This window comes from Carcharodon carcharias, chromosome 2 (assembly GCF_017639515.1).
Source record: "Carcharodon carcharias isolate sCarCar2 chromosome 2, sCarCar2.pri, whole genome shotgun sequence".
In the NCBI taxonomy this organism is placed as follows: domain Eukaryota; kingdom Metazoa; phylum Chordata; class Chondrichthyes; order Lamniformes; family Lamnidae; genus Carcharodon; species Carcharodon carcharias.
This window is the reverse complement of record NC_054468.1, coordinates 207,264,339-207,275,286: the sequence shown is the minus strand read 5'-3', so window position 1 is coordinate 207,275,286 and position 10,948 is coordinate 207,264,339.

Below are 10,948 nucleotides of genomic sequence, written 5' to 3'. Positions count from 1 at the left end.
ACCTAGACCTAAATTTATTGATCTCAAAAGTTTCAATTGATCCAGCATCCACAGCCTTTTGGGGGAGCAGGTTACAGATTTCCAATATCTTTTTTGTCTGAGAAAGTACTTGCTAATCTCACTTCTAAATGATATCAGTTCCCATTTCCAAAAAACAGTATAGCACTCCCTCAGTTCTATCAACCCAAAATATGTGCTTAAGTTCATATTGGAGCTTATACTCACAAGCTTCTAACACAAAGGCAAGTGCTATTAACTGTACCTAATTGATACATTGATGTGGTATTTCTATTAGCTGCCATATCCCTTCATAAGACAATATCAGTTTCACTGATTCTAGCATAATGGATTTAATGACCAAACAGACTTATTCATAGATTGAGTCATTTATATTAGCAAAGTTGCAGAATTGATTAACGCTGTTCAAATAACGCTGCCGCTTTGAATCAGTCCACGAAAGATTATTTTTTAAAAACTCATTCATTAAGCTGTTTCATTAAAACTTTAGCTAACTGGTGCATTTAATGTGTCAAATACTTATAGCTGTAAAAACTCTTTATAATCAAAAATAAATTCTTGTGGAAGCAGGGGGAATGACTCATTTACTGTCTTCTCAAAAGAAAGGGGTACTGCCAATGTCATAAATTGGATGAGATAAAAATAAAGAGAATAAAAGCAAAAATCTTCAGATGCTGGAAATCTGAAATAAAAACAAAATACAGGAAAAATTCAGCAGGTTTGGCAGTATCTGTGGAGAGAAACAGAGTTAACATTTCGAGCCCAATCTGCTTTGCAGAACATGTCCATTCAGTCCAAACATGGCCCCTGCCACCAGCTTCTGGTAGCTTATCATTTTAATTTCCACCTTGCTCCCACTCCAACCTCACATTTTGCGTTAGATGACACAAAGATTGGCCAAGTAGTGGATAGTGTAGAGGATAGCCATAATCTCCAAAACGATATAGATGGGTTGGTGGAGTGGGCAGTAAAGTGGCAGATGGATTTTAACATAGAGAAGTGTGAGGTCATACATTTAGGGAAGTCAAACAGTTACAGGGATTACAAAATAAATGGGAATATACTAAGAGGGGTAGATGAAGTGAGAAATCTTGGCGTACAAGTACATAGGTCCCTGAAGGCAGCAGTTCAAGTAGACAAGGTTGTAAAGAAGGCATATGGAATGCTGTCCTTCATTGGCAGGGGTGTAGAATATAAAAGTAAGGATATAATGTTGGAATTGTATAAAACACTGGTGAGGCCACAACTGGAGTATTGTGTGCAGTTCTGGTCACCACATTACAGGAAGGACGTAATAGCTCTGAAGAGAATGCAGAGGAGGTTTACAAGAATGTTGCCAGGGTTAGAAAAGAGTAGATATGAGGAGAGATTGGATAGATTGGAGTTACTTTCCTTAGAACAAAGAAGGCTAAGGGGTGACTTGATTGAGGTGTATAAAATTATGAGGGGAATAGATAGAGTGGACAGGATAAAATTGTTTCCCTTGATGGAGAATTCTAGAACCAGGGGACATAGATTCAAGATAAGTGGCAGAAGGTGTAGGGGGGACATGAGGGAGAACGTTTTTACGCAGAGGGTGGTGGGTGTCTGGAATTCGCCGCCCAAGTTGGTGGTAGAGGCAGAAACTTTAAACTCTTTTAAAAAAGTACCTGGATCTGCACCTAAAGTGCTGTAAACTGCAGGGCAATAGGCCGGGTGCAGGAAGGTGGGATTAGAAAGGGCACCTGGGTGTCCTCGGGCTGGCATGGACAAGATGGGCCAAATGGCCTCCTTCTGTGCTGTAACTTTTCTATGGTTCTATGGTTAGCTTTGTTGGAACACCGCAAGTTCAAGGAACGACACCTCATCTTTCAGTTAGGCACTTCAGAACTCAACTTCTGAGTTCAGCAATTACCTATCATAACCCCTGCCCCCATTTTGTTCTGTTTTATTTTCTTCAGAACTGTAGAGAGGTAGAAATAAGACCATAAGACATAGGAGCAGAAATTAAGCCACTCGGCCCATTGAGTCTGCTCCGCCATTCAATCATGGCTGATAAGTTTCTCAACCCCATTCTCCCGCCGTCTCCCCGTTACCTTTGATCCCCTTCCCAATCAAGAAATGTGATGGATTTTATACTGTTGGAAAAGGGGGAGGGGCAAATGGAGCAAAATAAAAGTTCAGGGTTAGGTTGGAGGGCAGGAAAGATTAAATGACAAATTTGTCATGGAACACAGCAAAAGGAGTGGTAATGATACTACTAAAGGCTAAAGTTTTGGTCCACAGCAGGTGTTAATAGCAGAATAAATGTCAGTACTGTCTGAAAGCAAAATAGCAAATGTGTTCATAGCAGGAATAGGGTCAGTGCTGTCTGAAAGCAAAAACATGAGTACAAGATACAGACTGCAAGTAGGGGGGTAGAAATTCAACATTGTGGATGGAGTTCATGGTTTGAAGTTGTTGATCTGACTGTTAAGTCTAGAAGGCTATAAAGTGCCTAATCGGAAGATGAAGTGCTGCTCCTGCAGCTTGTGTTGGGCTTCACTGGGACGCTAAGAGGCTGAGGACAGAAATGGTGAGCAAGATGGTGAATTGAAATGACAAGCAACAGAAAGGTCGGGGTCATGCTTGCGGAGCGAAGGTGTTCCGCAAAATGGCCACCCAGTCTGTGTTTGGTCTCCCCAGTGTAGAGGAGACTGCATTGTAAGCAGCGGATACAGCAGACGAAATTTAAATAAGTGCAAGTAAATCACATTTAGGGCCTTGAATGGTGAAGAGGGAGGCGATAAAGATGCAGGTGGTCCACCTCCTGTGATTGTATGGGAAGGTGCCAAGGGAAGGGAATGAGGCATTGGGAGTGATAAAGGAATGGACCAGGATGTCACTGAGGGAACGGTTGCTTCAGAATGCTGATGGGAGGTGAGGGGAAGATGTGTTTGGCGGTGGCATCATGCTGATGTTGGTGAAAATGGCGGAGGATGATCTTTTGAATACGGAGGCTGGTGGGGTAAAAAGGGCAAGGAAAACCCTTTTATGGTTCTGGGAGGGAGGGGAAGAGGTGAGGGTAGACGTGTGGGAAATGGGTTGGACACAGTTGAAGGCCCTGTCAACAACAGTGGGGGTTGAAGTGGGTGGGGGAAAAGGAAGACATGTCAGAAACACCATTGTGGAAGTTAGCATCACCAGAACGGATGCAGCAGAGACGGCGAAACTGGGAGAATGTAATGGAGTCCTTACAGGAAACAGGTTATGAGGTCTGTCAAGGTAACTGTGGGAGTCGGTGGGCTTATAATGAATATTGGTAGACAGTTTATCGCCAGAAATGGAGACCGAAGTCAAGGAAGGGAAGGAAAGTATCGGAGATGGACCAAGTGAAGGTGAGAGAACTGTGGGAATTGGAAGCAAAATTGATTAATTTTTCCAGTAAGCGGCATTGATACTGTCATCGATGTGTCGGACAAAGAGTTGTGAGAGGGGACCTAAGAATGACTGGAAAATTAAAGAGAAGATGCTTAAATGACTGGCAGCAGTCAAAGTCACCTGGACTGAATGAGATGCATCCTAGATTGCCAAGCGAAGTAGGGATGGAAATAGGGGAGAGTCTGGCTACAATATTGCAATTCTTTTTGGATATGGGATTAATGTCAGTGGACTTGAGAATTGGCAAGTGTTAAAACCCTGCTCAGTTTAGTATACTGTATTCACTGCTCATGATGCAGTCTTGACATTGGGGAAACTAAACAAACATTGGGTGACTGCTTTGCAGAACACCTCCATTCAGTCCAAACATGGCCCCTGCCACCAGCTTCTGGTGGCCTATCATTTTAATTTCCACCTTGCTCCCACCCCAACCTCAGATCTTGCATTAGCTTTGTTGGAACACCGCAAGTTCAAGGAATGACACCTCATCTTTCAATTAGGCACTTCAGAACTCAACTTCTGAGTTCAGCAATTACAGATCATAACCTCTGCCCCCATTTTGTTCTGTTTTATTTTCTTTGCTGGTTTTGGTTTTTCTTTCTTGGGTCTCTCTTTTTGTTCTTTTGGATGGAAGCTTTTCATAACTCTGCCACTCACGCCTTCTCTAGATATATCTCGTTTCATTACTGCTTCCATTACTGCTCCCCCTTTGGCCTTGTACCACCAGCCATTTTGTCATTTAGTCTTTTCCGCCTTCCACCCTATCTCCTTTTGTTCTTTTTCTCACTTTCCTATTTGTCACTTGATTAAACCCTATAACACCTCTAATTTTTCCCAGTTCTGATGAAAGGTCATTGACCTGAAACATTTTCCCAGTTGACACCCACGTCGGCCTCAATTCCAGGTTGGGGCCCTGAAGTTGTTGAAGTGGGACGTCGGTTGCAATTTTCCCGGAGGTGGCCAATTAACAAACAACCTCTGGGAGCTTCAATTAAGGATGGTGGGCAGGCCAGAGAAGTGGGAGGCCCTATTTAAGGGCCTGCAGCAATGTCCAGCTGGCAACCCCACCAAATGAAACGAGGTAATGTAGACAAATTTATTTCATTTTTAAAAGTGTAAACAAACATTAGAGACCTGAGGGGTTCAGCATTGTTTCAAACAAAATGAAGTTAGAGAAGTGGTATGAGAAAAGTAAATTATACAAGGGATCTAAATTTACCAGTAATTTTTATGTTATGATTGAAAGGGTAATCCTATCATTCTGCAATAAGAAATTTTTTTAACCTTTTTTGCAAAAAAATCAAAACCTAAATGCTTTTACGTGAATGCTTATACCACACAAATTATACAAAACATTATTACCCTTTTAAGAAGCATTGTAATTGTGTAGCACGGTGTCACACAACAGATAATCAAGTGGTATCAAATGTATTTATGTACTTTTTGCCATTATAAACGCTGTTCCATGTGCTTTCCTGTAAAGCAAGTGTTTGGTGGAGAAGAACAATAGCAAACATTCACTAAGACCAAAGGATGAAGTTACATAATTTAAAAGGATGAGTACTTAAACACAGGTGTATGCATGTGAATCTATTGAAATTTATTAGAGGAGCATGACCACTAAATTATAAATATGCTCTTTATTCCGTGAACTGACTGCAGGAGAGCATAATTACCTAGCCTAACATGTGTACAAAAGCCTCTTCTGTAAAAGGATTGTTTTATTGTGAAAGTCCGACATGATGGCTCAGTGCATTAGAATGGTATGATGTGATTCTGATAAACAATCGTATAGCAAGTTACTTAAATTGTACAGTGTACAGAAAAGTTCAGGCTTAATTTTGTGCTGCAACATGGTGGGGAGCACTTCTTGCACATGTACAGATGCTGTGTTTTTGTCAGTGGCAAAATTGTCAGCTGCCTGCATTAAAATAAAAAAGTTGGCTTGACACAGACCAACAATAAACCCATTTTAGGTCTGTGCAGTCCTTAACCAATTACAAGTTGTTGTTTCTAGTTCACCTTTCATTTTGTCAATCATTCCCTCTGAAAAACATGCTTCTGACAATTCTGTAAATCATGAGGTTATATAATCAGGAGTGAGATTCCCAACTTCCAATGCGGAGAATTGATTGTAAAATTTAGTTTAAGGGTAGTTTTTGGTAAAAAAAAACATTTTAAAAAGTATATTGAATATTGAAGAAAAAAAATTAATTGGTGCAACTCAAAACCATGACCCTGAGATTGAGTCCCATTTTCTAGGAACTGAGCTGTCAGACTTTAGGAACACCCTGCACAAAGCTTTTCCAACTTATTCACTTTCCAATAAATATCGGCCTAGTATCAGTTAAAATATAATCTCACCCGCTGTGATATTAATAACACTTACCACGGCATGTTGAGAGCATTTACAAATTATATTTTATTCCTATTTAACCACAAGAGTAATATTGGTATGGGAGGGACAATATTACTAACTCCTGTAGTGTAATCGAACTTAAATGACTGTCCAGCAAATGAACCCAAATTAAATGAACTCAATTTCTTGCCTCCAAGATGTGTTATCTTTATAGATAGAGCTAGTTTCCGAAGGTTGCTAGCACAGTTCTGAATCAGGCATGCGCCAGTGCCCACAGTGTGGTCCTGACACCTTTCTAATCAACGGCAGGAGTTAGTGTTAATTCTGCAGTGTTACTGGATATGCTAGTGAGGCCTCCAACAAATCCATGACGGCTTTCATTTATAATTCATGTGCCAACTAATTTGTCCCAGATTAATATGTCTAAGGGGAGAATTTTCCCAGGCATCTGGAGGAAGGTTTGAATGCGTGTAATAATTTAAATCTTTGAAAGGTGACATTGGTTCCGAGGTGAGTGGGGAACCCTCTTCCAGCTGTCGGGAAACTCATTAATAAATGCAAATAGGCAATAAATTCAGTCTTTAACCCTCTATTCTGGCTTTTAAAAAATATTCTTTCATGGATGTGTCACTGGCAATTCCAGCATTTGTAGCCTGTCCCTAATTGCCCTTGAAAAGGTGATGGTGAGCCACCTTCTTGAACCACTGCAATCCATGTGGTGTGGATACACCCAAAATGCAGTTATGGGAGTTCCATATTTTTAGCCTAGAGACTGTGAAGAAATGGCGATATAGTTCCAAGTCAGGATGGTGATTGACTCAGAGGGGAACTTGCAGTTGGATGAGTTCCCATTTGTCTGCTGCTCTTGTACTTCCAGGTGGTGGAGGTCAGTTTGGAAGATATTGTTGTAGGAGGCTTGGTGAGTTGTTGCAGTGCATCTCGTAGATGTGTGCACCAATGGTGGAAGGAGTGAATGTTTAAGGTGGTAGATTGACCACCATTAAGCAGGCTGTGAGAGCCTCTTGAGTATTGTTGGAGCTGCAGTCATCCAGGCAAGTGGAGAGAATTCCATCACACTGTTGACTTGTGCCTTGTTGATGGTGGACTGGCTTAGGGGAGTCAGGAGGGGAGTTCCTTGCCACATAATGCCTAGTCTCTGACCTGTTCTTGTAGCCACATCATAGCTGGTTCAGTTCAGTTTCTGGTCAATGGTAATTTTCATGGTTGATGGTAAGGAATTCAATGATGGCAATGCCATGTGTCAAAGGGAGATGATTAGATTCTCTCTTTTGGAGGTGGTCATTTTCTGGCACTTGAGTGACATGAATGTCACATCACTTATCAGCCTAAGCCCAAATGTTCCCTGGGTTTGCTGCATGCAGGCATGGACTGCTTCAATATCTAAGGAGTCGCGACTGGTACTGAACATTGTGCAATCATCAGTGAACATCCCCACTTCTGACTTTATGATGGAGGGAAGATTATTGATAAAGTAGCTGAAGATGGTTGGGCCTAGGACACTACCCTGAAGAACTCCTGCAGTGATATCTTGGGACTGAGATGATTGGTCTCCAACACCCACAACCATTTTCCTTTATGCTGGGTATTACTCCAACCAATGAAGAGTTTTTTCCCGAGATTCCCATTGACTTCCATTTTTCTAGGGCACCCTGATACCACAGTCAGTTAAATGTTATCACTCTCATCTCTAGAATTTTTTATCCATGTTTGGACTAAGGCTATAATGAGCTTTGGGGCCAAGGGCTTCTGGCAGATTCCAAACTGTGCATCCATGAGCAGGTTAGTGTGATTCTGTGACAGCACTGTCAATGATCGAGAATAGACTGATGGGGCAGTAATTGGCCAGGTTGGAAATTGTCCTGCTTTTTGTGGAAAGAACATACCTAAATAATTTTCCATATTGTTGGGTAGATGCCAATGTCGTAGCTATACTGGGAAACTTGGGAAGGGGCACGGCTAGTTCTAGAGCACAAGTATTCCATACTACAGCTGGGAATTTGTCCAAGTCTATAGCCAATGCTTTATCCAGTGCACGGGTTCCATGATGACTCCACAACTCGCCAGGTTGAAGAGGTGAGTGCACAGTGGAAGTCATTATTGAATGAAATTAACCAGCTTGCCACAGTTTAAAGGCTGAAATCAGCAAGATTGTGGTTAGTGACAGTGAAAGGTGAGCAGTGACAGGATTAGTTCTTTCAGCCTGAATTCACTGGTTTCTTTAGGAATTCAAACTTGGTACATTAACTTTCAAGTGCTTTGGAGTCAACTGAGCTGAATCTCAACTTCTTGCCTGTGACACTGCTTTGCAACATGGGAAATACCTCTACTGCAGTAGCTTGGACATCTGAGGAGAAGCAGCAGAATGGTCCTGTGCAGCAGTCATAGAAACAGGGCAAGAGCAGGAGCTGCCTTCTCCACAGCCACCAGTAGTTCCATGGGACAGAGATATAGAGTGCCTCAAAGGGGGCGATACCCCAGCACAGATATAGGCCAATGGTGAGCTTCCTCAACATGTGCGAACAACAGTGCCTCAGAAGGCTCACACTCTTGCACAGATAGTCAGAGATATCTGCAACCTCTGGAGGCAGACCTCCACCCAAGAGGACCAGGTATACGTGCATTGCCAGTGGCTGTCAAGGTCACTACAGCTCTCAATTTCTTCACATCCAGTTTCTTCCAGGGATCTGCTGATGACATTTGCAGAATTTTGCAATCTACTATCCACAGCATCACCCAAGTTAGTGATGCCTTGTTTGCCAAGTCTAGAAGCTGCTTTGCCACTATTGAGGTGACTGAAAGCCAGAAGACTGTCGGCTTCACATCAGTGGCAGGATTTCCACAAGTCTGGGAGTGACTGATTACACTCAATCTGGTTATCAAAGCACCATCAGATCAATCAGGTGCCTTCATTAGCCAGAAGAGCTTCTGCTCCCTTAATGAACAGCTAGTCTGTGGTTACCACAAGAACCTAATGCACATCTGTGCCAGGAATCCCAGAAGCTTCCATGACTGCTTCATGCTTCAGCAATCTCATCTACTGCAGGTGTTCTCTCCACTGAACAGTTGAGTCCTGGGTGACATAGAGTACCAATCAAAGATCCAGCTGCTAACCCCATTGAGGAACCCTGCCACAAAGGCACAAGAGAGATATAACAGGAGCCATTTCGGCACCAGGGCAATAAGAGAGCAAGCTTGCAAATGCTTCCAGATCTGGAGAAGCCCTTCAATATGCACCAGCAAGTTTCCAGGATTGTTGTGGTCAGCTGTGTCCTTCACAACATAGCACTGCAGAGGACCGGAGGTGGCACGAGAGCAAGGTAAGGCGGAGAACACCTAGTATCCGCATCCTTAGAAAAGAAGGAACTTGATGTGCCATTAGTGCCTGCAGCCACATACTTGGCTATGAGAAAAAGCCTGCGAAAGACTCATCCAGGCCACTTCACTTGAAAAGTATGCTTGCAGCTATCTAAGCATTCCATCAAGTATTCTGCACAACCCCACCCTGCCACATTTCTCATTTGTGCAGTCAACCAGCCAACCATTACAGTCACATCCTTTCCTTCATTCAAGGCTGATCATTCCATTCACAGAAGGAAACTGACCAGGGTGAATGGGGATGCAAGAAAGTAAAGGCCATGAGAATGAGGAGTACACATCACCTCATGCTTTCATTGAAGTAAAGAACATTATTGAAATATTGACACTATTACAGGCACCCAACAGAATCTCTTTGTGTAAGAGGAAGACATTTTTATTGCACAATTATTTCTTGGTAGTGCTACCCCTGTGGCTTCAGCCAAACTGGAGGCAAACTGGTCACATACTTTGACATGAGATGCCCATGGTGGACTCTATCTGGCTTTTGGAGCCCATGAAGGCCCTGCACCTGTGCAGGGGCAAACTCATTCATCGTGGCAGGAGACTGCTTGTATGGCTCTGTGTGAATGGGAGGAGGGCAAGGGCTGAGAAGTGGGGAACCTTGAAAAGATTCTGCCCCTTCCACGTGCCAGTTGTCCAATTTCCCTCACTGGATCCACCTGCAGCTCCCTGCCAGTCTACAGGGGGAAAGCATTTAGCTTCATGTCATTGTGGCATTGAGCTACCACAGTGATGCTTTGTTCCTTCCTCTGTAAACTTGCAGCCATCATGTGCAGGCCATTTGTGTGGACAACCATACACTTGGTAGCTTTCCGAGTCTGATTCTCCATGAGGGTGATCACTCATTTTCCACGGAGGTGGTCATCAGCACAAATGTTTGACATAGATTCCTTCATTTTTATGCAAGACCATGCACTGCCTCTGGAAATGCTGACAGAAGTACATGCATTCCTATTGCTGCTTCATAAAGTTCTGTTTTTGTGCATGACCCCAGAGATACAGCATCTAGGTCTAGCTGAGCTGAGTATCCTGTGCTCTCCAACTCTCCAGTGTTATCCCTTCCTCCAGGAACTGCTCCTGCTCACATAATGTGTTCCTCACCACATGTAACTCTATCTGTAATGCAGGACCCACCAAGGCATGTGTGTTGCACTGGTGGAAGGTGTGCAGCTAATCATGAGATGGTGTATATCTGTAGAGTGCCAATTCTCTTCTGAAGTCTCCTCAGGCTGCTCCCTCTTCTCTGACTGTATGAAGGACCTGTGGGAGATGAAAAACATGAGTTAGTGTTACAAGTAGATGAAATAGGGTGCAACCTTAGCACTGTACAGATCATGACAGTTCAATTATTGGTGAAATCAATTCAACACGAGTGGTTGTGCATAACCTAATGCTGTCACCAGGAGTTGAATTTTGTCAGGGCTGTGGTGGCCCTACTAGCAGGCTGGAAAGCCAGGGGAAACCCAGGCTTGGCTGTTTCCAGGTGACCCAGATCAATTCTGTGGCAATAAGGCAATTAACTGCCTGCTGTTGGTGTTTCTGCCCTTTCAAGGGCAGAGATCCCATCTCTAAGAGCTGCTGGCCAATGAGAGGGCTGGCAGCTCTTTGGTCCTGGCAGTGTCACTGTTTTTTTAAAATCAAAACCTTCATTATCGTGGGCAGAGCTTCGATATGGTGAATTCTTCCTGATACCTAACTAATATTAGGGTTACCATGGAGTGATAAGACACAGCTTTATGCCTCCAGTTTCTTACATTAGGGATGGGTAACAAA